At 44.2% G+C, this 26638-nt stretch overlaps 1 protein-coding gene across 1 annotated transcript in view; it reads left to right on the top strand.

Annotated features, from left to right (window-relative positions):
• The first annotated feature begins 22351 nt into the window (after positions 1 to 22351).
• FOCAD (focadhesin) overlaps positions 22352 to 26638 on the top strand; it is a 196459-nt gene continuing 192172 nt past the window's right edge. The window contains exon 1 of the mRNA XM_075279906.1: positions 22352 to 22484. The gene's annotated coding sequence lies outside the window, so the exon portion shown is untranslated. The remainder of the gene's footprint in view (positions 22485 to 26638) is intronic.

The following is a 26638-nucleotide window of genomic DNA, read 5'->3' as shown; positions in this document are numbered from 1 at the left end:
CACAGAAAAATGTCCTGACCTCATAGGACATAGAGATAGTATTGAAAAGAATACAAATTCATCCAGCACTCAACAAAATACTCTGAAAAAATATATATTAAAAATTAACTTTTAATCTTCATAAGTAAAAAATGGTTACAAACCAACTTAGGTACATATGATAACTCACTGTCCCGTTTCAGGGATAGTTCTCCCCTTAGTCGATATCCCTGAAACGCGTCAGCTCAGTTATCATGTGGACCTAAGTTGGTTTGTAACCATTTTTTACTTATGAAGATTAAGTAAATTTTTAATATATATTTTTTACGTAGTATTTTGTTGGGTGCTGGATGAATTTGTATTCTTTTCAATACAGTAAAGGCTTATTTAAAAAATAAATAAATTTTCACTTTGCACATTCATTTTTTGGTAGCACTCTTGGTCTGAAAATGATAATACCCCTTGAGAAACTCTTTGAGGGATGGTGCTTTTAAAATGGGCGTCATATTTGGGGGAGAAGTATTTATTTTATCTCAGGGTCTCTGCAAATGTCCACCAATGCATTCCAAATTAGGTCTCAAATGTGCATGGTGCTCTCTCATCTCTGAGCCCTGTTGAATCTCCAGGCAAAAGATTAGTGCTGCATATAGGGCGTTTCCAAAATTAGGAAACTGTACCAGAGTGTAATAACTGGAGAGCTGACTTTTCACAGTGCCACAAGGTGAGCATGACATCTGTCACCGAAATAGCATATATCTGGGAACAGTTCAATTTTTATTTTGCACCATCCACTTTCTTTTTGGAAACTATCTCTTGGGACAAAATGATCATTATTAGAGATGAGAGAATAGTATTCTCTATATGTATTGGCCCTCTAGGGGCTCTGCAAATGTGACATGGCACCCAAAATCTATTCCAGTAAAATGGAATAGTGTGGCCGTACCCGTGATTTGGATAGAGGCATAACTATGTTCTTGTCATAAGCCTCTATACCTCTTTTGATGCATCCCATAATTTTATTTGCCTTGGCAGCAGCTGGATGGCACTGGTCACTAAAGGTAAGCTTGTGGTCCACCACAATCCCCAATTATTTTATTTTTTTTGCAGTCTTACCCAGTAATTTACTATTAAGTACATAATCCTACATGGCAGCAACAGGGTGAAGGAAGCAGCTCTCGAGAAGCCTTTGGATATCTTCTTACTAAAATGATTCTCCAGGTGTTAGGTAGATGAACAGGAATTTCTCAATTTTTTTGGGATACTTGATACTGTAGTAAACAGTGTTCATTGAGTTCTTAATGCCCTTCATCAGGCATAACACAGTATGACCAAAGTAAATGGATGCAGATGGTAGAAATAGGCAATAGTAAATCCAACAAGGCTCCACAGCTGGTGTGTGGGTAGTAGCAAGGGTTCATAGTATGAACAGTATAATTTGTGCCATTATGCCACCAACCTCATTTAGTCAATATACAGACATTACTAGCACAATTCTTGAGGCTGGTCAGTAGGTGCAAAAATGAACATTCAGGGATAGTTCACACGGGGGCAAAGAGGCTGATTTTGACAGCGGATTTCGCTTCAAAATCCGCCCCTTTACAATAGTCGTCTATTTAGACTGCTAGCTTTTTTTTTCTGCTAGCAGAAAAAAAGAAGCGACATGACCTTTCTTCAGGCGTTTTCCGCCTGAAGAAAGCAATAGAAGTGAATGGGTGGCGAAAAACGCACATTTTTTTTCCGGCCCATTCACTTTACGGGAGGGGAAAACAACCTGGCTTTTTTTCAAGCGGTTTTTACAAAAAAACGCTCCAAAAAGTGCGGCAAGGTCCAAAAAAAAAGCTTCCTAATTAGGAAACGTTTTTTTCCAGTGCCAAAATAAGGCACACGTAATTTACGTGTGAACTAGGCCAGACAATTTTTTTTTTCTAAGCACCAGAGGGTGCACAAGGCCTTTTATCAATGCCCTCATTTGACCTTTACAAAACCAAACAATCAAACAAAAAAACGGCTACTTGCATTACAAAGAATTTTCTGAAGATTGCTTTGTAGGAGTTTCACACACGTAATGTTTATTACTAATTAAATAAATTCAACAATGGAAAAAAAATAAGCCTTTCTTTAGAAATACTATTATAAGAGAAATATAATTTGTATATAATTTGTTGCAGTTGGTACAGAGTGATTGTAAATTGTTATACCTTGGCTAATGTATCCTAGACGTCTACACACTTTCCTTTCACCTCATAGGTATAGAGAGAATTGGGATCAAATATTTGATAAATACACAATTATTAATGTGGAGCACAGATGCCAAAGCCTATTGCCAAGTGCTCAATGTAACTGTGGCAAAGATGTGATAAACAACAAAGTGTGATAAGACATGTGTGAGTTTCGTTTATACCTGCAATAGTTTTTACTACTTCCAATGAAATGTTGGCATTACCTACCTTCAGAACACTAAACACTGGTCCTGACATGAAATTCAGAAAGGAATCTGCAAAGTCTTGATTGATTTGAGTATGGTCACATCTGCAATGGAGGGTCCATTAGAAAAGAGGTCCCCAACCACCGAGTCGCGGACCAGTACCAGGCCATCTATCACTTGGTGCTGGGCCAGCCCAGTCATTGGGGATCTCTGTCTGGCTACTAGGTGTTGCTGAAGCTCCCATACTGTGTGTAATATCAGGCACCTGATACAGAACCTGTTTTAGAGAGTGATTTGTTGGTGTAGCCTACACCAGTGGTTCACTTTCCATTTACTTACTATAACTGCAGTTGCTGGGATCTGTTCTGATACACAAGATGTGTGCACATTCTATGTTACTGTCGGGGTGGAACCTTCACTTTGGTGCCGCTGGGGCTGGGGAACAGAATAGAAAATGCACAAATCCTGTGTGCAAGGACAGCTCCCTGAAGAGCTGCAATAATGACCAGGTAAGTATAATTTAATTATAGTATGTGAGGTGACGATTATAGTGCCCCCTCACACACAGTTAATAACACTAACTTTAATAGTGCCCTATTACAGTTATAGTGCCGCCCTCAGTTAAAGGGATTCTACCATTAAAAAACTTTTTTTTCTAGGTAACACGTCGGAATAGCCTTTAGAAAGGCTATTCGTCTCCTACCTTTGGAAGTGCCGTTTGTTCAAAATACCGGTTTGTACCGGTATGCTAATTAGTTCTCTCGCAGCGATGGGGGCGTCCCCATTGCTGCTCGAAAACCGATTCCAGCGCCGCCTCTGTCTTCTTCTGCATCCTCCCCTTCCTTCTTCGGCTTGACATCAGATGCCTGCGCGAACTTCGCATACGCCCGCGGCCATAGTGCCGACACCGCAAGTTCGCTGAACAGAGCGTACTGCGTAGGCGTCCGACGTCAAGCCGAAGAAGGAAGGGGAGGATGCAGAAGAGGCGGCGCTGGAGTCGGTTTTCGAGCAGCAATGGGGACGCCCCCATCGCATCTCCTGTGCTGGTGGACGCCCCCATCGCTGCGAGAGAACTAATTAGCATACCGGTACAAACCGGTATTTCGAAAGAACGGCGTGGCGGAGATCACTTCCAAAGGTAGGAGACGAATAGCCTTTCTAAAGGCTATTCCGACGTGTTACCTAGAAAAAAAAAGTTTTTTAATGGTAGAATCCCTTTAATAACAGCCCCCTCCACACAACTAAAGGGGCTCTATCATTGGGAAAAGTCATTTTTAACTAAGCACATACAGGCATAGCCTTTAGAAAGGCTATTCCACACCTACCTTTTGTATGTAAATTGCCTCAGTGGTTTTTGAATGAGCCAGTTTTTTTTTCATATGCTAATTAGCTTGGGCACACAGCAGCACTCAGACGGGAAGGAGCATTGCACTTTTAAGCCTTTGGGGTACAGATTTAAAGGGACTTTTAGGACGATATATTGTTTTTGCAAAGACCTGGAGGTTCCAGTAAATAGGAACATGTTTGCAGAGATCCAAAAAATGACCGTTATGTATGGGAAATTTTAGGGTCTCTGCAAACATGACACAGTGTCCACAAACCAACAATCTAAAACTTTGCTCCAGTCTTAGATTGATAATGAAAAGTGAAAATTGCTATTTTTTTCAGAGATACGCCATTTCAGTACCTGATATATTGCACCCAGCTTGTGTCAGCAGAGACACACACTCCAAAAACTGTTAAAGGGGCTCTATCAGCAAAATCATGCTGCTAGAGCCCCACATATGCGTGCATAGCCTTTAAAAAGGCTATTCAGGCATCGGTAATGTTATATTAAACTACCCCCCTGTTTTAAAATAATAACCTAAAAAAGAATGTGCTCTACTTACCGAACATGCACGCTGGGCGGGCATTCAGGGTGTGTCTTTATCTTCATCCCCGCCTCTTCTTCCTCCGGTCCCGTCTTCCTCCAGCGCTCGCGAACGGACAGTGATAGCCGGGGCGCATGCGCAGTAGCCGTAGTAGAAGCCGCATGCTACTGCGCATGCGCCCAGGCCGTTTTTTCATATCAGTGTCCGCGAGCGAGCACTGGAAGAAGACGGGATCGGAGGAAGAAGAGGCGGGGAAGAAGATGAAGCTACACCCTGAATGCCCGCCCAGCGTGCACGATCCGTAAGTAGAGCACATTCTTTTTTAGGTTATTTTTTTAAAACGGGGGGGGGGGGGGGGAGGTGGTAGTTTAATATAACATTAACGATGCCTGAATAGCCTTTTTAAAGGCTATGCACGCATATGTGGGGCTCTAGCTGCATGATTTTGCTGATAGAGCCCCTTTAAGCAGGTCTCCTGGGTACAACAGCTTTTGGAGCATTTATCACTCATACAAGCTGGGCACAACATATGACTTATTCCTGGAAAAATTGCCATTTTCTCTTTTCACCATCAGCTGCATATTCATTTCTGGTAAATAAATTATAGCAACACTTATGGGGTTGAAAATGCTCACTCCTGGATAAATTCCTTCATGTATGTAGTTTCCAAAATGGGGTCATATGTCGGGGGATTCTACTTAACTGATATTTTAGGACCACTGTAAAAGTGTCACGGCATCCAAAAACCAAACCGTCTAAAGCTGTGCTCCTAAAATCAAATGGTACGCCTTGTGAAGTACTGTCATGTGGCTTTTGCAATGCAGATTCAGATGTTTGGTATCTGGACACCATATAATGTTTGCAGAGCCTCTAACGTACCAGTAAAGTAGAATCCCCTAAGCAATGACCCTATTTTGAAAACTGAACCCCTCAGAGAATTTATCAAGGGGTGTAGTGAGCATTAGTATCACAGCGATGAGGCTGAGCTATGAGGAACGCCCTTCTGACAGTGGAGAGATTTTGGTGCTGAAATTAAAAACACTCTGTGGAAAACAACACAAAAATGTTTGCTGAACCAGCCCAAAGGTATCCTTTTAGGATAAGATCTCATATCATTTGTGGCACTACAAAGAACAAAGCTTTATACACACAAGGCTGTGTGTAAAATCTGTAAGGCTCTTTTCAGATGTGTGGGGTCTGTGACTCTCTCATATAATATGAATATGTCCATGAAAATAAAGCATATTCCACACAAGATGCAAATCACTGTTGTCATTTCAATAAAGCCTTAGGCCTTATCCACACTTCAATGTTTTGTATCACTGTTTGTAGCCCAAAATCAGGAGGTAATGTATAATGGAAAGATTTGCACCTGTAATGTGTTTTCAGCCCTAGCCTGGTTTTGGCTCACAGTCAATGATGCAAAATCCTGACATGTGAGAACAATCAAAGGCTGAGTTTCCGTGAAGTTTGTGAAGCCAAAATCAGAAGCAGATGGGAAAAAAAAGGTAAAAGTACTATCTCTCCATTTATAATGCACACCTGGTTTTGGCTTCAAAAACGTCCAGAAAATACCTGAAAGTTCAGAGTTCAAAGCTGACCAAGTCTCCATTTTCCCATATTCCCCTGGGCACTCCCATTTTCCAGTTTCTGTTCTATTACCTATTGAAGACTCCCAGGCTTGTCTCATACTTTTTTTTTTTTTAATGTAGATTGTGAGCCCCATATAGGGATCACAATGTACATTTTTTTCCTATCAGTATGTCTTTTGTAGAAAGGGAGGAAATCCACGTAAACACGGGGAGAACATACAAACTCCTTGCAGATGTTGTTCCTGGCAGGATTTGAACCCAGGACCCCAGCGCTGCAAGGCTGCAGCGCTAACCACTGAGCCGCCGTGTTGCCCCTCATATTTATTTCTGTTACTAGCAGGAGGGCCCGGCTTCACATGGGTAGATTTAATTTTTGTTTGTGTAGTGGCCCTATAAGAATTGCCTAGTTTTGCACTTGTGTATTTTGTATGTCATTTGTGTGTCTCTGCCCACGACTTCGTCTGCATGTTCTTGGCGTCGATGATCCGCCTATATTCAACAAATTGCTGCCGTTGATGGTTTGCCTGCTCCAGCAGCTCTTAACCTGTCCTGCTGCTGAACTTGTTCCTCATGCCGTGCCTGTGATTGTTCCGGCATCTCAGCAGTTCACTGGGATGCCATATAATGAGCGTGTTGTTGGCATTGATGATCCACCTGCTTAGGCAGCTGTCAAGCTGGCCTGCCGCAGAATTCATTCCTCGTGCTGTAGCGGTGATCATTCTGTCATCTTAGCAGCTCACTGGGATGCCATTTAATAAGCGTGTTGTTGGCGCCGATGATCCCCATCAGCTCCACTTGAGGAGAACTCTGTTGACTTCTGGCTACCTTCATAGCTGTCATTGTTTTAGAATTTTGCAACAAATTAGATTTTCTTTTTTCTCGGCATGTTTAAAAGTAGCAAACTGCCAATTTGGATTAACAGTGTTTCCCCGTCCAGTGTGCCAGCATGTTGCCTGGATCAGATCAGATAATATGCAAATTCATGCATGATTGAGGAACAAACATCCAAACATAAAAACTTTCACATTTATAATATTAGTAGGATAGGATAAGCTGCAGTATGCAACATGTAGTAGAAGTGTCATCTTTTTGCAATGCAGAGAACCCATGGCAATGACTGCAATTAGTGCCTGCACTTGCAATTTTCCTGTTACTATGACAGTCAGAAGATTATTTGTACACAGTAACTAGGTGCCCCAGTTTTTTTTTTTTTTTTTTTACAATCAAAACAACCCGAACCTGTCTTTGCACTCTAAACTACCCTATAACCCCTTCCCGACATCCGCCGTACCAGTACGGCGGATGCAGGTGTTTAATTATGGCGGCCACCATAGCCACCGCGTGTCTACTGTTTTATACAGTAGACACCCAGCGCTAATGCTCGGTTGGTGTCTGCACTGATCGGGGGCATTAACCCCTCTGGCGCCTCGGTCAAAGCTGACCAAGGTGCCATTTTCCTGGCGATCGCTGGCACCTGGAGCAAGCTCCGGGTCCGGGATCATGTTGCCATGACAGCAGGGAGCCTTGTGAAGGATCCCCGGCCTGTCATTCACTGACTTCTATTGCAGGCTACTCTATGTAGCCTGCAATATGTAGCCTAAGGGAGCCTTCACACAGAGTTTACGCTCCGCTCATTCTGAACGTGAACTCGTTCAGAGTGAGCGGCTTAAAAAACAGATTCCATTGATACGCGTGTATCACATAGAAAGCAATAGGTAAAAAAGCCTCCCATTGATTTCAATGGGTAGCGCGCGTATACCGGCACCCATTGAAGTCAATGGGATCTGTTTTTTACGCGGCTCACTCTGAACAAATTTGCGTTCAGAATGAGCAGAGCGTAAACTCTGTGTGAAGGGTCCCTAACACTCTATGTAGCACGCAATAGAAGCCCGATATGTTGCAATGCATTACATTAGTGATTAGACCCCCTGGGGTTCAAGACCCCTAGGGGGTCTAATAAAAAAAAAATATATGCATTTAAGTAAAAAAAATAATAATAAATAATAAAAATTCTATTCACCCCTCTTTCTCTAGAACACGTATAAAAGTATGTAAATATTGTGAAACACATACATGTTAGGTATCCCTGTGTCTGAAAACGCCGCCTCTACAAATTTATAAAAATATTCTTCCCGTCCGGTAAATGCCGTAGCGGGAAAAAAGTCAAAAGTGCCAAACTGCCGTTTTTTTCACTGTTTTGTTAAAAATTTGAATAAAGAGTGATCAAAGCAATAGCAATACCCCAAAATGGTATAACTAAAAAGTACTATTTGAAACAGCAGTTTCGAATAGCACGCACCCATAACAATGAATGGAGCTGGCCGACACGCAGACCCATTCATTCTTATGTGTGCGTGCTATTCGAAACTGCCGTTATGGGATTTGGAAGAGGGGAAGTTAAAAACAAAAAACGAAAATTTAAAAATGCCGTTGGCGGAAAAGGAATAATTACCTTGTTTTTCCGCATCTGCACCCACTGTAGTTCAACTGTGTCTTTCCTAAACAAAGATAACCAACGCTGTGTACAGTATTCCATATGCAGACTGACCACTGATTTGTATATAGACAAAATTATGAATGCCATGTCTTTATTTGACTTAGCAACAGCAGCGTGTCATTGGTTGCTAAAAATGAAAGTTTCCTTGAACCCATGATATCACCCATGTGAGGGAGAGTATCCTCCTCCAAAGACACAGGAAACCTGGATAATTCTTTCGGTCCGCGTCTCTGTCCTAAATTCAATTATTAAAGGGGTTGTCCCATCACAAGGATCCTATCTATACTGCTTGTTAATGTGGATGTAAAACTTTTCCTAAATACATTGCTTCAGCAAAACTGCTTTGTTTGTCCACTATATCACTTTATTCATTTTTTTTTTTTTCTTTTTTTTTTTTTTACACATCCCTTGACTTATCTGGTCATAAGTCAAGTGATGTATCTGCTGCTCTGAGGGGGGAGGCAGGAGGGGCTAAGTGCACGGGAGCAGGGCCTGGAGGGGGGGGGTAGTTTACACTTTGGTAGGGGGGAAGGGGCCGTCAATACAGACCCGGCATCCGCTGTAATAGAGAGGCGGATGCCGGGGAGTGTAGACGCCGGCACAGGTGAAGCCAGCAGTGGCAGGAGCGATGCTGCTATTCCGGAGGGGAGGGGGGGGCAGAGCAGCGGAATAGCAGCATCGCGATGTTGCAGGCACCTGTGTCGGCGTCTACACTCCCCAGCATCCGCCTCTCTATTACAGTGGATGCCGGGTCTGTATTACATTGTGATGGCTGTACGTCCGATGCCTAGTGCATCGACAGCGCACACGCAGGGCCAGCGGCATAGAAGCGACAACTTCTTGCCGCTGGCTTTGCATATGTAACCCCGCCCACCAATGACGCAACAAATTTGGAAGACAGAAGAATTTACTGCAGCGAAGACTAGCGAGTATGCGACGTGGGAATACCCCTTTAAGATATATTTTAAGAGGCATACAGCATCAAAATAGAACCTCTTTCTAATGAGCAATTTTATTTTTATTTTTTTTTTAATTTTAACTGCAAACAGACCTGACACCAATAACAGGGTAGGAATATATACAGTATTGGCCAAAAGTATTGGCACCCCTGCAATTCTGTCAGATAATACGCTTTTTCTTCCAGAAAATGATTGCAAGCACAAACTCTTTGGTATTAATATCTTCATTTATTTTGCTTGCAATGAAAAAACACAAAAGAGAATGAAAAAAATTTGGCTTCAGGTACCATTTTTATGCTGATGACACCCAATTATACGCATCTTCCCGTGACATCACCCCTGCACTCATACAGAACACCAGCAATTGTCTCTCTGCTGTCTCAAATATCATGTCCTCACTCTATCTGAAACTAAATCTCTCCAAGACTGAACTACTACTGTTTCCACCATCTAACAGATCTGTCCCTGATATATCCATTGTAGTCTCAGGCCTTACTAGAACTCCTAGGCAGCAGGCCCGCTGCCTCGGGGTCATGTTTGACGCAGACCTTTCCTTCACTCCTCATATTGAATCACTCTCACGTTCATGTCACCTCCACCTCAAAAACATCTCCAGAATACGCCCTTTCCTTACCAGAGATACACTAAAGACACTTATTGTCTCTCTGATTCATTCTCGCCTTGACTACTGTAACTCCTTATTAATCGGTCTTCCCCTCACTAAACTCTCCCCTCTACAATCTATTCTGAATGCAGCGGCCAGGCTCATCTATCAGGCTAGACGCTACAGCGATGCCTTGGGTCTGTGCCAGTCACTACATTGGCTGCCTATTCATTATAGAATAAAATATAAAGTTATCACTCTCATCCACAAGGCTCTCCATAATGCAGCACCTCCATACTTTTCCTCCCTCTTCTCTGTCTACCGCCCAACCCGTGTTCTCCTTTCACTCAATGACCTAACACTTACATCCTCTATTATCAGAACCTCCCACGCTCGTATACAAGACTTCTCCCGAGTTGCACCACTTCTCTGGAATGCTCTACCCCGGACAATCAGATTAACTCCCAATTTCAAACACAAACTAAAGACATCTTTTCAGACAGGCCTATCACAATTTCTAACGTAAACCCTTAACCCTCCTCTGTCCCCGCTGCCACATTTCCCCACATGATATGATGTCATCTTATGCTAACTTTATAGGTCCAAGCTCCATTCACATGTTAAAGGACACAACTGTTGACAGCTCATAAAGTTTTATGTTTGTGTAATGACAGTCACCTCTATTACAAAAGTCTCTGACCTCTGCATAAGCAATGCCGCCCCTGCTACCTCTTGTGTCACCCCCTCTACCTCATAGATTGTAAGCTCTTGCGAGCAGGTCCCTCAGTCCCATTGTGTGAAATGACTTTTTTTGTAATGTATCTTTCTGTCTGTATTTGAACCCTACAAATTGTACTGGAATTGGAATATGTTGGTGCTATATAAATAAAATTTATTATTATTATTTAAAAAAGTCAAATCATTGATCATTTTACACAAAACTCCAAAAATGGGCTGGACAAAAGTATTGGCACCCTCAGCCTAATACTTGGGAGCACAACCTTTAGACAAAATAACTGCGAACAACCGCTTCCGATAACCATCAATGAGTTTCTTACAATGCTCTGCTGGAATTTTAGACCATTCTTCTTTGGCAAACTGCTTCAGGTCCCTGAGATTTGAAGGGTGCCTTCTCCAAACTGCCATTTTGAGATCTCTCCACAGGTGTTCTATGGGATTCAGGTCTGGACTCATTGCTGGCCACTTTGGAAGTCTCTAGTGCTTTCTCTCAAACCATTTTCTAGTGCTTTTTTAAGTGTGTTTTGGGTCTTTGTCCTGCTGGAAGACCCATGAACTCTGAGGGAGACCCAGCTTTCTCACACTGGGCCCTACATTATGCTGCAAAATTTGTTGGTAGTCTTCAGACTTCATAATGCCATGCACATGGGTCAAGCAGTCCAGTGCCAGAGGTAGCAAAGCAACCCTAAAACATCAGGGAACCTCTGCCATGTTTGACTGTAGGGACCGCGGTCTTTTTTTATTTTAAGGCCTCTTTTTTTTCCTGTAAACTCTATGTTGATGCCTTTTCCCAAAAAGCTCTACTTTTCTCTCATCTGACCAGAGAACATTCTTCCAAAACGTTTTTGGCTCTCTCAGGTAAGTTTTGGCAAACTCCAGCCTGGCTTTTTTATGTCTCTGGGTAAGAAGTGGGGTCTTCCTGGGTTTCCTACCATACAGTCCCTTTTCATTCAGACGCCGACAGATAGTACGGGTTGACACTGTTGTACCCTTGGACTGCAGGGCAGCTTGAACTTGTTTGGATGTTAGTCGTTCTTTATCCACCATCCGCACAATCTTGCGTTGAAATGTCTCGTCAATTTTTCATTTCCGTCCACATCTAGGGAGGTTAGCCACAGTGCCATGGGCTTTAAACTTCTTGATGACACTGCGCACGGTAAACACAGGAACATTCAGGACTTGTAGCCTTGAGATTGCTCATGCTTCCTCACAATTTTGCTTCTCAAGTCCTCAGACAGTTCTTTGGTCTTCTTTCTTTTCTCCATGCTCAATGTGGTACACACAAGGACACAGGACAGAGGTTGAATCAACTTTAATCCATTTCAACTGGCTGCAAGTGTGATTTAGTTATTGCCACCATCTGTTAGGTGCCTCAGGTAAGTAACAGGTGCGGTTAATTACACAAATTAGAGAAGCATCAAATGATTTTTCAAACAGTGCTAATACTTTTGTCCACCACCTTTTTTCTGTTTGGTGTGGAATTATATCTAATTTGGCTTTTTGACAATTCTTTTTGTGGTTTTCCATTGAGGACAAATTAAATTAAGATAATAACACCAAAGAATTTGTGATTGCAATCATTTTCTGGAAGAAAGGTAAAAGGTAGGAGAAGAATAGCCTTACTTAAAGAGGACCTTTCATCAGATTGGGCACAGGCAGTTCTATATACAAGCGTTCCTCCCCGCTCCACTGTACAGCGCGATAGGCGCTGCTGGGCAGAACGACGTTCCTGGCTAACTGTCAGAAACGCCCTTCTGACTATAAAGCGCTACGGTATCGGGACCGATAGCGCTTTACCCGGGGTACAGATCGGGAAAGCCGACAGTGCGCTGAATTCAGTGCATTGTCAGCTTTCCAGCAGTATATAGAACTGCCTGTGCCCAGTCTGATGAAAGGTCCTCTTTAAGGCTCTTCTGTTGCATCAATGAGAAAAAAAAGGGTTTTAATGGTAAAACCCTTTTAAATAATGGGAGAATATCCTATTATCCTATTAATATTATAAAGGTGAAAGTTTGTGTGTTTGGATGTTTGTTCCTCAATCACGCAAAACCCGCTCCACCGATTTGGCTGAAATTTTCCACAAACATAGTTACTACACTGGATTGCGCAATAGGCTACTTTTCATCACAATAGCGCACATACGTTTTTCCCAGGACCCCCACAAAACTCAAACTCACATCACTATCTCTGCAATCTCACACACTTTGGACCATAGCAAGCCACAAAATTCATATTACCCTCTACAGCAGAGGTCAGCAACTGTTGCCATATTTCACTGGCACACCAGCAGCACAGGACCTGCAAGAGTTAAATGAAGTCCGAGTGTCCCTTCAGTGCTCTGCTAGAGCTGAGGCATAAGGACACTCCCCTTTGAGAGGGGTGCAGGAAACCCAGGGGGTGGAGCTTAATCGCTCAAGTCCGTGCCTGCTATAGTGGTCTGCATCCTGCAAAGATTCCCCGAGGAGGAGAGGAAGCTGCTAGCAAAGTGAAACTGAAAAACACACAGGTACATAGGATTACTATTCTCATTAATGTCCGGCATTTGGGGTTATTAGTTTACTGTTAGTACCTCCATGTGCCTCACATTAATAGCAATTAACCCCATCATGTCCCTCATTATTAACCCCTGTATGCCTCACATTAATAGGAATAAACCCCATCATGTCCCTCATATAAACCCCTGTGTGCCCCATATAAAGGTTACTAATATGTGAGACATATGGAGGTACTAATAAAAAGACCTCAATAATGAAGATACTTAATTATTACCTCCAAGTCTCTCACATATCAGTAACTCTTACACAAGGGTTAATGTGAGGGACATGATAGGGTTAATTGCTATTAATAAGAGGCACATGGAGTTACTAAACTGTCATGCACAGGGCCAGACTTTATGTTGCTTGCTCAAGAGTATCCTGTGCCCAAAACTTACATGTACTGGCGGAAAATAACAAATCATACAATGTCGTATATCGAAGTATATTAACTTGAAATACCTCTGTCCCAAAGACACTATGCACAGTTTCTCAGAACACCGTATAGCAGCTGAAATACAAATTACGTTCAACACAAAAGTCTCATGTGTTCTCTGGATTACAGAAAAAACAAGATACAAAGTTACATTTCATATCCCATACCTTATACACAGTACGAAAACCTTACCCGCGCCTGTATTTACCCACTTCTACAATCACCGCAGACGAAGTCGCGGGTACCAGATAGTAATATTATAAAGGTGAAAGTATGTGAGTTTGGATGTTTGTGTGTTTGGATGTTTGTTCCTCAATCACGCAAAACCCGCTCCACCGATTTGGCTCAAACTTTCCACAAACATAGCTACTACACTGGATTGCGCAATAGGCTACTTTCCGACACAATAGCGCACATACATTTTTCCTAGTTTCCTTTAAACCTCACCTTAACCATAGAAGGCTGCTTCTTCCATGTTCTGGAGCAGCCATGTTTGCGGACCCTCCACCCCTTGCACACTCTGCGACACCGCCCACCCAGCCACTCCACTGTGTTGCCAGGAACATACGCATGTTACCCACCGACACAACGTGTTCCTGCACGCCACCATTTCTCGCCTACAACGGAGCCCGCAGCACCTGACATACTGTCTCCAACCAGCTACACTCCCCGACGGCACTGTGACCACCCTGCTGTTTCCTCCTTACCATCCATCCACATTCCCAAGCTGTACATTCCACACTGGTAAGTTCGGCTCCACAGCCACAATCACTGCTTCTCCTCTACACTCCGCTGCACCTTTTCCACACACCATACACACCTTAGGGCCCCTAACATCTGCACAATCTGCCATATCCATCACTCCCCCCCCCCCCCCCAACAAAACAAGAGACATTCACTAAAAACCGACTTCAGCCCTTGCAGACATAAGCCGTACTACTACGGCACATGCCGGCTGGCCTCTTACACCAAGCGCCGGCTATACACGCCTCTGTCAGTACTGGCGCTTACTTAACCCTTTGCCGACATACGCCGTTGGACTACGGCGCATGCCGGCGGCTTCACTATGGCAGCCGACCCTTTTGGCGCCATCATGGCCCCGATATCATGCCTCCAGCTATGCTGGCCGCAGCAATCATGGACATAACCCTTGCACCATGGCACCGTCATGTCCCCGATTGCTGCCCACAGCACAGGGGTAAACCTTCCCCTTTTCGCCGCCCGAGGCGAACTACAGAAAGCCGCCCCCCCCCCCCCCGGGAGGAGGGGGCATGGCCGAACGGAGGGGGCGGGGCTTAGCGCCATTCGCAGGCAGAGAGCAAGCACGGAGATGACCTGATCTCTGCCTGAGCAGCGCTGCTCCAGTGGCCTCCCCAAACCACTGCTCGGTGCTAAGCCAGTCCAGGACAGCTTGTCCTGGACTGGCTTAGGGAAGCAAAAATGCCACCCTCCCTGAGGCCCTGGCATAGTACAGCAATAGTACCCAGCATCTGTCTCTACTGCCGCTTACTTAACCCTTTGCCGACATGCGCCGTTCTACTATGGCAGCTTCACGATAACGGCCAACCCTTTCGGCGCCATCATGTCCTCGATATCATGTCCCTGGCTATGCTGGTCGCAGCAATCGTGGACATGACCCTTTCGGCGCCGTCATGTCCCCGATTGCTGGGCACAGCAATCGGAGAAATGACCCTTTCGGCACTGTCATGTCCCCGAGATGTCATGTCTTCGAGAAACTCAAACACCCGAACAAGCCGATGTACGACGACAACAACATGCTCATTATATAGCGTCCCAGCGAGCTGCTGAACTACCCCAACAGTCACATGCCCGCTGCACCAAGCAACGGCAACGCCAAACAAAGTTACTCGCCATGGAAACACAGCAGCAGGTGCATGAACGACGCCAGAAACACACTTATTATATAGCATCCCAGCGTGCTGCCGAATTGCCACAACAATCCGAGGTGCGCCGCAACACACAAGCTCAACGCCAAGCCTCCAAAAGAGCCACAGAAACACCGCACCAACGCAATCTATGCCGCCAAACACATACTCATTATCTGGCATACCAACGTGCTGCAGAGATGCAGCCAACAACTCAGGCCCGACGCACACAGCAAATACAACACCAAAGACGCCTCAGAGCTGCGGAAACTACAGACCAAACCCAACATCGACGACAACAACACGCACATTACTTAACATGCCAACGAGCACATGAAATGCCAGAAGAACAAACAAACACGGCGCAACAAACAAGTTCGACGCCAAGCCAATTTACGCGCTGCCGAAACACCACAGCACAAACGCCTACGACAAGACAGAAAAATCAACAGTCGCTATTTGGCATCCAAGCGAGCTGCTGAAACTCCACTTCAATTGCAACTACGAAATAAAATACAACAACAACGTCAAGCTACCTTGCGAGCTGCTGAAACCCTGCAACAGGCAACTTCTCGAAGACAAGCACACACTCATTACATGGCCTCACAAAGAGCTCAGGAAAGCCCACAACAATACAAAACTCGGCGACAACAACAACTTCAGCGTCAGGCCAACTTACGAGCTAGCCAAACAGCTGAATCGTCAACGACAACAAACCGCTCTTTATATGGCATCACAACGAGCTAATGAGAGTATGGAGGAAGCACAAATTCGGCGCCGCGCTGTTGCTGAAAAAGTTGCCCAGCGCCGCACACATTTCACTCAAAACTCTTGGAGTGTTTTCCATCATGATGCCTTGGAGTACGATCCCACTCTCAACTATAGCGCACACAGACTCCTAACAATCGGCCACATGAGCACAACGTGTAGGTTTTGCAATGCGTAGAAATGGAAAGAAGCACCACCTGGCATGTGTTGTAGAGGGGGAAAAGTTCATATCCCACTTTTAGAAGAGCCCACTGAACCCTTGAACCAATTATTTATAGGTGACACTGAAGAATCCCGACATTTTTTACAAAATATAAGAAAGTACAATGCCTGCTTGCACATGACATCCTTTGACGCTGATACAGTTGTTTCCATGCCAGGATTCTGCCCAACATTTACTGTCCAAGGCCAAGTGTATCATAGAATTGGATCACTCCTTCCAGTCTCCCATAGCCAACCACAATTCTTACAAATTTATTTTATAGGCGATGAAGCAGCACAAATACATCGGCACACCGTTATTGTGCAAGAAGTACAAACACAAATAGTTAAGACAATACAAACCGTTTTGAACACTCACAATATTTTAATCAAAGAATTCAAAACCGCTCTTGAAAACATGCCAAATGAAAGCTTCAAAGTTGTCATCCATCCAGACCGCGTACCACATGGCCAGCACCAGCGCCGCTACAATGCTTCCACTTCCAATGACATTGCAGCAGTGGTAGCCATCTCCGAACAGACCAGCACCAGAGCTATTGTCTTGCATGCACGAGATGGGCAGCTCTGCCACATAGCTGACACCCATCGCTTCTATGATGCTCTACAATACCCCATTATTTTTTGGAAAGGACAAGGAGGATATAATTTTCACATACCACAGACTAATCCACAGACTAAGTCTCCTGTGCTAACTAAAACTGTGTCATGCAAATATTTCTAAATTCTTACCACCTCATGCTTCGACACAACTTTAATCTGCTCCTGCGCCAATTTTTAGTTGACATATATGTCAAAATGGAAAGTGAGCGCTTAAGATACATTGCTTTGAATCAAACAAAGTTACGCGCAGAAAACTACATTCATTTGCAATATGCCATCAAAACAGACGCCCAACTTAGCGCCACTGATGTGGGCCAAATAGTTACACTACCCTCCTCTGTCGTCAACAGCCCAAGATATCTCCACGAGTACATACAGGATGCTTTCACATATGTTCACAACTATGGACGGCCAGATCTATTCATCACTTTCACATGCAATTCCACCTGGCCTGAGATTACACGGGAACTTATGCCTGGACAAAAAGCCGATAGATATGACCTCATTGCCAGAGTCTTTAAAATTAAAGTACAGAAGTTACTAGCTCTTCTAACAAAAGGACAAATATTTGGAGAGACCCAGTGCTTCATGTACTCCATTGAGTGGCAAAAACGAGGCTTGCCCCATGTTCATCTTTTACTGTGGCTGAAGCAAAAATTACGGGCCAACCAAATTGACGACATCATTAGTGCCGAAATACCCAATCCCAACATTGACCAACAACTATACGACACTGTTGTGAAAAATCTGATCCATGGGCCATGTGGTGCACTCAATATATCAGCTCCGTGTATGAAAGATAGAAAGTATACCAAAAAAATACCCCCGCCCCTTACTCAAAGACACACAAACAAACCAAAATGGATATCCGCTGTACTGCCGCAGAGCAGCTGACGATGGAGGACACACAACTACACTAACAATTCGCGGGAACAATGAAAATGTCATAGTAGATAACAAGTGGGTTGTACCCTATTCTCCCCTTCTCACAAAAATATTCAACGCCCATATTAATGTCGAATTCTGTAATTCGGTACAAGCAATCAAATATATCTGCAAATACATCAACAAAAGAACAGATCAGGCAGTGTTCAATATGACACACACAAACCCCGCCAATCTAGACCCCAGAAATGAAATACATTCAGAGCAGCACGCTACGTCAGCAGTAACGAGGCAGTATGGCGGATCTTTGGATTACCACTACACAAACGACACCCCGCTGTCACCCATTTAGCGGTCCACCTGCCCAATGGCGCACGCATCTACTTTACTGAACACAATTTCAGAGAGAAAATTGCCATACCTCCTAAGACAACATTAACTGCTTTTTTCCCAACTGTGTCAAACTGACCAATTTGCCAAAACACTTATATGCTGAAGTCCCCAAATACTACACATGGAATACATCAAAGAAGGAATGGAAGCGCCGTCTCCAGGGCACAGCTGGCCAGGTATTAAATCTGGCGACACACTAGGCCGTATGCATACCATACACGTTACCAACTTTGAATGCTACTGCTTGCGGATGCTACTCAATGAGGTGCGAGGTTCCACCAACTTTGACATACTCAAAACCATTGATGGCCTACAGTGCAGCACCTTCAAAGAAGCATGTGAAGCACGTGGGTTTTTAGAAAATGACAATCACTGGGACAAAACCATGGAAGAAGCCGTCCTCTGTCGCAAAACTCAGAGAGCTCTTTGCTATTTTACTATGCGCTTGCGGACTCTCAAACCCACTTCAGCTATGGAATAAATACAAAGATGCGCTCTCTGAGGATATCACACATAGGCTACAATGCACGCATGTTATGGTTCTGTGTGTATATACAAAAATAATAAATAACACAACCAGAACCGCTAAGCCGCAAAGCACTGCGGCGAGGTCCACAGGCCCAGATGGGCAGCCGTACGTCTGAATTATTCACCACCAGTTGAACGGCACTGGCAGTGATGTTGTGCAACACAAATGAACAGGCGGCAATAGTCTCTCTCTAGTTAATGTCACTGGGAGAGTGTGCCTATGTATAGCAGTGGAGCAAATGAAGTTATCAGAAGCCCCTGCTATTTACAGCAGGAGAACCAGGCCTTAGCATGTGCTTCACTACACTGCAAACAAAAGACTGCCAGGGGTTAACTTCACTCCTGGTCAGTCACACAATGAACTCCTAAACCTGCAAGGAGATACAAGGCAGTTGGATTAGGAATGGGTTGACTGGTTCCAAAGGGCAGCGCCAAGGAATACTAGCTGGATCCCTACTCAGCTCCTAGATTTGGCTGGAACCTGGCCCTAACCTCCTGTCTAAACGTATATTAAGCAAAGTGTGAGCACCGGGCAGGCGTCGGCTCACACTATTTAAAGGGTAGTCCCCGCCCAACAGGGGCGGTGGCATGACGTCACCGATCATGCTCAGTATGGCCAAACTGGGACTTAGCCTCAGAGCGAACCCAAAATGTCTGAGCATGCTCAGTAGGGAGAGAATGGCACTTAGCCTCTGAGCAACTCCAAAATGTCTGAGCATGCTCAATGGGCCGAAAACTGGACTTAGACTCCAGACATCTTACTGCACAACGCCGAGGGCGAGGTTCGGATTGGCCCGCAGGTGGCGCTATGCGCTGGACTGGAACCCTGCGAGACCCGATCCTAACAACGCATCAAGACATTATCATCAATGAATCGCTGAAATTACTAGAAGACAAAATAATTAGCTTATCGGGGAAAAAAAACAGATTTTGGGTTGCCAACGCCACAAAGAACTGGAGAATTAACAAGCGAAGTGCTCAAAGAACTGAATTACAATACAGAAGTCTTGCATGCTTTTGTCAATGAAATGACGCCGCGTTTGCTAGACGAGCAACGTCACGTCTATAATTCAATCATCGACTGCGTAAATAGTGGCAATGGAGGACTCTTCTTCCTTGATGCTCCAGTAGGAACTGGTAAAACATTTGTACTCAACCTCCTACTGGCCTCCCTTCGCAAAGACCACAACATAGCCCTAGCTGTAGCCTCCTCAGGTGTTGCAGCAACCTTGCTCAATGGTGGTCAAACAGCCCAGTCAACTTTTAAATTACCACTCAATCTTAACAGTGACAAAGCTCCTACATGCAACATCACCAAAAATAACAGCCGCGGCACTCTTTTACAACAGTGTAAGCTAATTGTATGGGACGAGTGCACCATGTCACATAAGCGCGCTGTCGAAGCATTAAACCACACGCTTCAAGATATTCGCACCAATAAAGCTATAATGGGAGGTATGGTCGTCTTACTTGCTGGTGATTTCAGACAAACCCTACCCGTCATCGAAAGAGGTACACCAGCGGATGAGATGAATGCATGTATAAAAGCATCACCACTCTGGTCAAAAGTACAAAAACTACACCTAACATGCAACATGCGTGTCCACCTATACAATGATTTACAATCAGGTGCCTTTGCCTCAAAGTTGATGGAAATCGGAGACGGCCGACTACAAACAGACTTAGGGTGCATTCACACTACGTTTACGGCAGCTTATTCTGAACGTAAAACACGTTCAAAATAAGCGGCGTATAAAGCAGCTCCATTCATTTCTATGGGAGCCGGCATACGAGCGCTCCCCATAGAAATGAATGGGCTGCTTCTTTCACTGCGAGCAGTCCCATTGAAGTGAATGGGAAGTGCCGGCGTGTACGGCTCGGCATGAGCAGAGCTTGCCGTATACGCCGGCACTTCCCATTCACTTCAATGGGACTGCTTGCAGTGAAAGAAGCAGCCCATTCATTTCTATGGGGAGTGCTCGTATGCCGGCTCCCATAGAAATGAATGGAACTGCTTTATACGCCGCTTATTCTGAACGTGTTTTACGTTCAGAATAAGCTGCCGTAAACGTAGTGTGAATGCACCCTTAGATGGCCGAATTCAACTTACTAACGATTTTTGCCATCCCGTCACCACTGAAGAACAACTTATTACACGTTTTCCCATCTTTGCAAACAAATATCACCAACGAAGAATGGTTATGCGAAAGAGCACTACTAGCACCCAAAAATGACTCCGTAAGTAAAATCAACCAAAAGATATTACAACAGTTACTTGGTCAATCTACAAATCAATTGACACAATATTAACCTCTGAAGAGACTACAAGTTACCCTGTGGAATTCATCAACTCCATAGAATTACCCGGAGTCCCTTCACATAAACTAGAACTCAAGATTGGAGTCCCTGTTCTACTCATGCGTAATCTGGATGTACCCAGATTGTGTAATGGCACGAGGCTACGGGTCACACAACTAGGAACAAATACTATTCTTACAGGAGCAGCTAAAGGTGACAGTGTGTTAACCCCACGCATTCCAATTATACCAAATAATTTCCCATTTCAATTCAAACGACTACAATTTCCCCTTAAATTGGCTTTTACAATGACCATTAATAAATCCCAAGGGCAAACGCTGAAAGTAGCAGGAAGACATTTGGCCCCACCATGCTTCTCACATGTACAACTTTATGTGGCTTGCTCAAGAGTATCCTGTGCCCAAAACTTACATGTACTGGCGGAAAATAACAAATCATACAATGTCGTATATTGAGGTATATTAACTCGAAATACCTCTGTCCCAAAGACACTATGTACAGTTTTTCACACAAAACCTTACCCGTGCCTGTATTTACCCACGTCTACTATCACCGCAGACGAAGTCGCGGGTACCAGCTAGTGACAAATAAATTAGTTAGAACATGCTGTGCTGCAGTTTCTGTCAGGCTACACATAGGCTTTAGGTAGTGCAATACATTCCATTGCTGTGCATACAAAGCCCCCCACCCCCACTTAGTATTTTGCAGTTCCCGATACAGTTTATCATTTTCCACATAGGTAGTCAGGGATAAACCGCAGGGCAGCTCAGACCTCATCACACCTGGCCTTTTAATGCTACTGCTGCGTAATACTGCAGAATAAGAGCTTTGCCTCCAGGCAAATGGCGGCTGGACTTCAGCTCACTAACCATGCTGAGGACATATTTATTCGTACACTCTTTCCCTCTAGAACTGAATTGCATGCCCTGATTGATTGTCGGCATTTACTCAGGTCTCAGGCTGAACTACTGACAGAGAATCAACCTCGAGATATACAATACATGTACATAGAAACCGAGGGGCTAGCGCTGCAAATCATTCACTGCGCTTCTCTAGTGGAGCTGCACACGTTCTCCTCTACTTCCTTTCCTTCACTCGCCCAGGCCAATCACCGCGCACAAAATCAAAGCAAGTCCGCCCCGTCTATTTCCCGCGTCAGGGCTAAGGCCAATTGGAGTTGAGCGTGTGGTGACGTCACGTCCAGGCCTCACTAGTTGCCGCATCCTGGAGTTCATTTGGAAGTAAAAGGTAACGTGTGCACTGTGTAATGATGTGTGCGTGATGACTGGGTTACATGACGATAGTGGCAGGTGTGTGATGTCATGCTTTATGCTAGGGTTAGGGTTGATACATATGCGGGTATGGCATATTTTGGTAGGTTCCGTTGTAGTGTGTCCTCAGTGATGATGCTTTGGTAGCTTTATTTTCGATGTTAGCATAGCTCATTGCTCTGCTAGTTTCAGTTTACCTCACACACAATCTTTATAGGAATTGTTATTCTTTCACTGGTGAGAATGTGTTAGGAATGGTCTTACGTATTGGAAATAAAATGATTCTCACTTCATTTCTTGTTATACACCTTAAGGCCTTTATCATGCTAACATATGTGTGTGTGTATATCTCCCTATATTATAAAAATGAATTTCTGTCTGTCTGTCTGTGCTCTAATGCGAACCAAACGACTGGACCGATCTTCACCAAATTTGGTACAGAGATACTTCAGGTATCCGGGAAGGTTTAAGACGAGACTCCAACTCACTCGGATGTACCGTTGCTGAGATACAGCATTTCAAACACAGTGCCCCCCCCCCCCTTAGCCAATACAAACCTGCAAGACTTTCACTCCTATTCCAACTGCAATACACATGGTCACTCCACATGCACAATACAACACTGATATCCAAGCTGAGATACACGCATCAGAGGATTAGATACACAGATCAGCAAACAGTATCACACTCCAGAAGATTAGATACATGCGTCTGCACACAGTCCCACAAACCAGAGGATTAAATACGCACTTCTGCACACAGTTCCACACACTGAAGGATTTGATACGTGCGTCTGCACACAGTTCCACATGCCGAAGGATTAGATACACACGTCTGCACAAAGTACCACACCCCGGGGGATTGGATACATGCGTCTGCACACAGTCCCACAAACCAGAGGATTACATACGCGCTTCTGCAAACAGTTCCACACACTGAAGGATTTGATACGTGTGTCTGCACACAGTTCCACATGCCGAAGGATTAGATACACGCGTCTGCACAAAGTACCACACCCCGGGGGATTGGATACATGCGTCTGCACACAGTACCACATGCCAAAGGATTGGATACACGCATCTGCACACAGTTCCACGCACCAGAGCAAAAGATTTGCACGTCTGCACACAGTACCACATGTCGTCGGATTAGATACGCGCGTCTACACACAGTTCCACACTCCAGAGGATTAGATACGCGCGTCTGCAGACAGTTGTACACACCATAGGATTAGATACACGTGTCTGCACACAGTTCCACACACCAGAGCATAAGATATGCACATCTGCACACTGTACCACATGCCGCAGGATTAGATATGTGTGTCTACACACAGTTCCCCACGCCGTAGGATTAGATACGCGCCTCTTCACACAATACCACACAGGGGAGGATTAGATACGTGTGTCTGCACACAGTACCACAAGTCAGAGAATTAGATACGCGTCTCAGCACACAGTACCACACGGGGGAGGATTAGATACGCTCATCTGCACATAGTACCACATGCCAGAGGATTAGATACGCGCATCTGCACACAGTACCACACAGGAGAGGATTAGATATGCACATCTGCACACAGTACCACATGCCAGAGGATTAGATACACACATCTGCACACAGTACCACACGCCATAGGATTAGATACGCGCGTCTGCACACAGTACCACATGCCGTAGGATTAGATACGCGCGTCTACACACAGTTACACACGCCGTAGGGTTAGATACGCGCCTTTTCACACAATACCACACAAGGGAGGATTAGATACGCACATCTGCACACAGTTCAACACACCAGAGGATTAGATAAGCACGTCTGCACACAGTACTACATGCCGTAGGATTAGATACACGCGTCTGCTTACAGTTTCACATGCCAGACGATGAGATACGCACGTCTTCACACAGTTGTACACGCTATAGGATTAGATACATGCGTCTGCATACAGTACCACATGCTGTAGGATTAGATACGCGTGTCTACACACAGTTCCACACGCCGTAGGATTAGATACGCGCCTCTTCACACAGTACCACACTTTGGAGGATTAGATACATGCCTCTGCACACAGTACCACATGCCAGATAATTAGATACGCGTCTCAGCACACAGTACCACACTGGGGAGGATTAGATACGCGCATCTGCACAAAGTACCTCACGCCAGAGGATTAGATACACCTGTCTGCACACGGTACCACAACGCCAGAAGATTAGATACGCTCATCAGCACATAGTACCACATACCGTAAGATTAGATATGCACGTCTGCACACAGTTTCACTTACTGGAGGATTAGATACGTGCCTCTTCACACAATGCCACACAGGGGAGGATTAGATACACACATCTGCACACAGTACCACACGCCGGAGGATTAGATATGTGCATCTGCAAACAGTACCACACCAACAAGGATTAGATACTTGAGTCTAAACACAGTACTACACGGGGAAGGATTAGATACAGCTTTACTCCAGGTATCCATAACAACTGATCATAGGTTTTTCACTGATATCCAAAATGAGATCCACATAATCACATGACGCTTATGGACATACACACAAACCACATACAAAATACACCAGTGCAAAATTGGACATTTCTTATGGGGCCAGTACACAAACATAAAATGTAATATACCCGTGCAAAGCCGGGTCCTCCCTCTAGTATATATATATATATATATATATATATAGTGCAACAAAATTGTACAGCACATTATTAACCTCTTCAGTACCAGGCCAATTTCTGGTTCAGGACCAGACACATTTTTGGTTGTTTTTTTGTTTGTATGTGCGGTTTTGAGATCTATAACAATCTTATCATTTGGGTTATTCAACTAATTTCTGTGTATTTTTTTGAGTGGCACATAGGGCTTTATTTTTTTAATATATGGGAAAATATAAACATAGGAGGAAAAACGTGTCTTTCACTTTTAATTTTATTTTTTTTCATTTAATAGCACATAGTGCTATTAAAAAAAAAAAAAAAAAACTTTATAAAATATTTTTTCCTCTCCCCAACAGTAATTTTTATTTTGTATGTTGGGGGTGGATCTACAACCTGTAATTGACAAGTTATTTTACTTTTATAAAATTAGTTGTTTTTTTTATACTGTGCCCCCATAAGTAATAATAGACCTTTGGGGACATCTGATCTTTTTTTCTTTGATGGGTGAGGATGATTTCCCCTGTAACTGGGGCTGATACATTTAGCTCCGGTTGCAGGAGGAATTCAGCCCCCTGCCCACAACTATAGAGCTGATATGGGTTCTGTAGGAGCCAACAGCTCTTACAGCCCCTAAGGGTCCATTCACACAGAGGAAAGTAGTGAGGAATTTGGTGTGGAATTTTCCACGCTGAAAAAAAAGCCTCCCATTGATTTCTGCTAGCGGAAAAAAAAAAAAAGCTAGCAGAACCCATTGAAATCAATGAGAGGTTTTTTGTTTTTTTTCGGCGTGGAAAATTCCACACCAAATTCCTCACCTTTTTCCTCCGTGTAAATGCACCCTAGGGCTCGTGTAAACAGAGTTAACGCGAGCGCATTTTAGCATAATACAAGTGTATAGAATACGTCAATGAAATTTTTTACACGTGTATAAAAACGTGTTAAAATATGCATTGCGGTTTTTGGCGCGGATTTTGACTCATTTTTTACACGTGTAAAATTTTTTATTGAAGTCAAAGGGAGTGTTATTTTTACACGTGTATTCTATACACGTATATTGTGCTAAAATGATCTCGCATTAACTCCGTGTGCACGGGCCCTAATACCAGCAGATCACGTGACCACTAAAGCCTGGTTCACATCTGCATTCGGTAATCCGTTCGGGGAGTCTGCATGGGGAGTTCCCGAACAGACTATCAAACGCACTGATAAGCGGTGAGCAGTGAAAGCACACAGACCCCATAGACTATAAATGGGGTCTGTGTGCTTTCTGCACAGTCTCCCTACGAGTCATGTGGACAGGAAAGTAGATCATGAAGTACTTTTCTGGACACATGTTCCACGCAGACACTGCGCAGAATGCACACGGACCCCTTTATAGTCTATGGGGTCTGTGTGCTTTCATAAGCTCACCTCTTGCCAATGCGTTCGGTATTCCATTCAGGGGGGTCCCCATGCG

This window comes from Leptodactylus fuscus, chromosome 1 (assembly GCF_031893055.1).
Source record: "Leptodactylus fuscus isolate aLepFus1 chromosome 1, aLepFus1.hap2, whole genome shotgun sequence".
NCBI classification, from domain to species: Eukaryota; Metazoa; Chordata; class Amphibia; order Anura; family Leptodactylidae; genus Leptodactylus; species Leptodactylus fuscus.
This window is presented reverse-complemented; position numbering and strand designations above follow the sequence as displayed.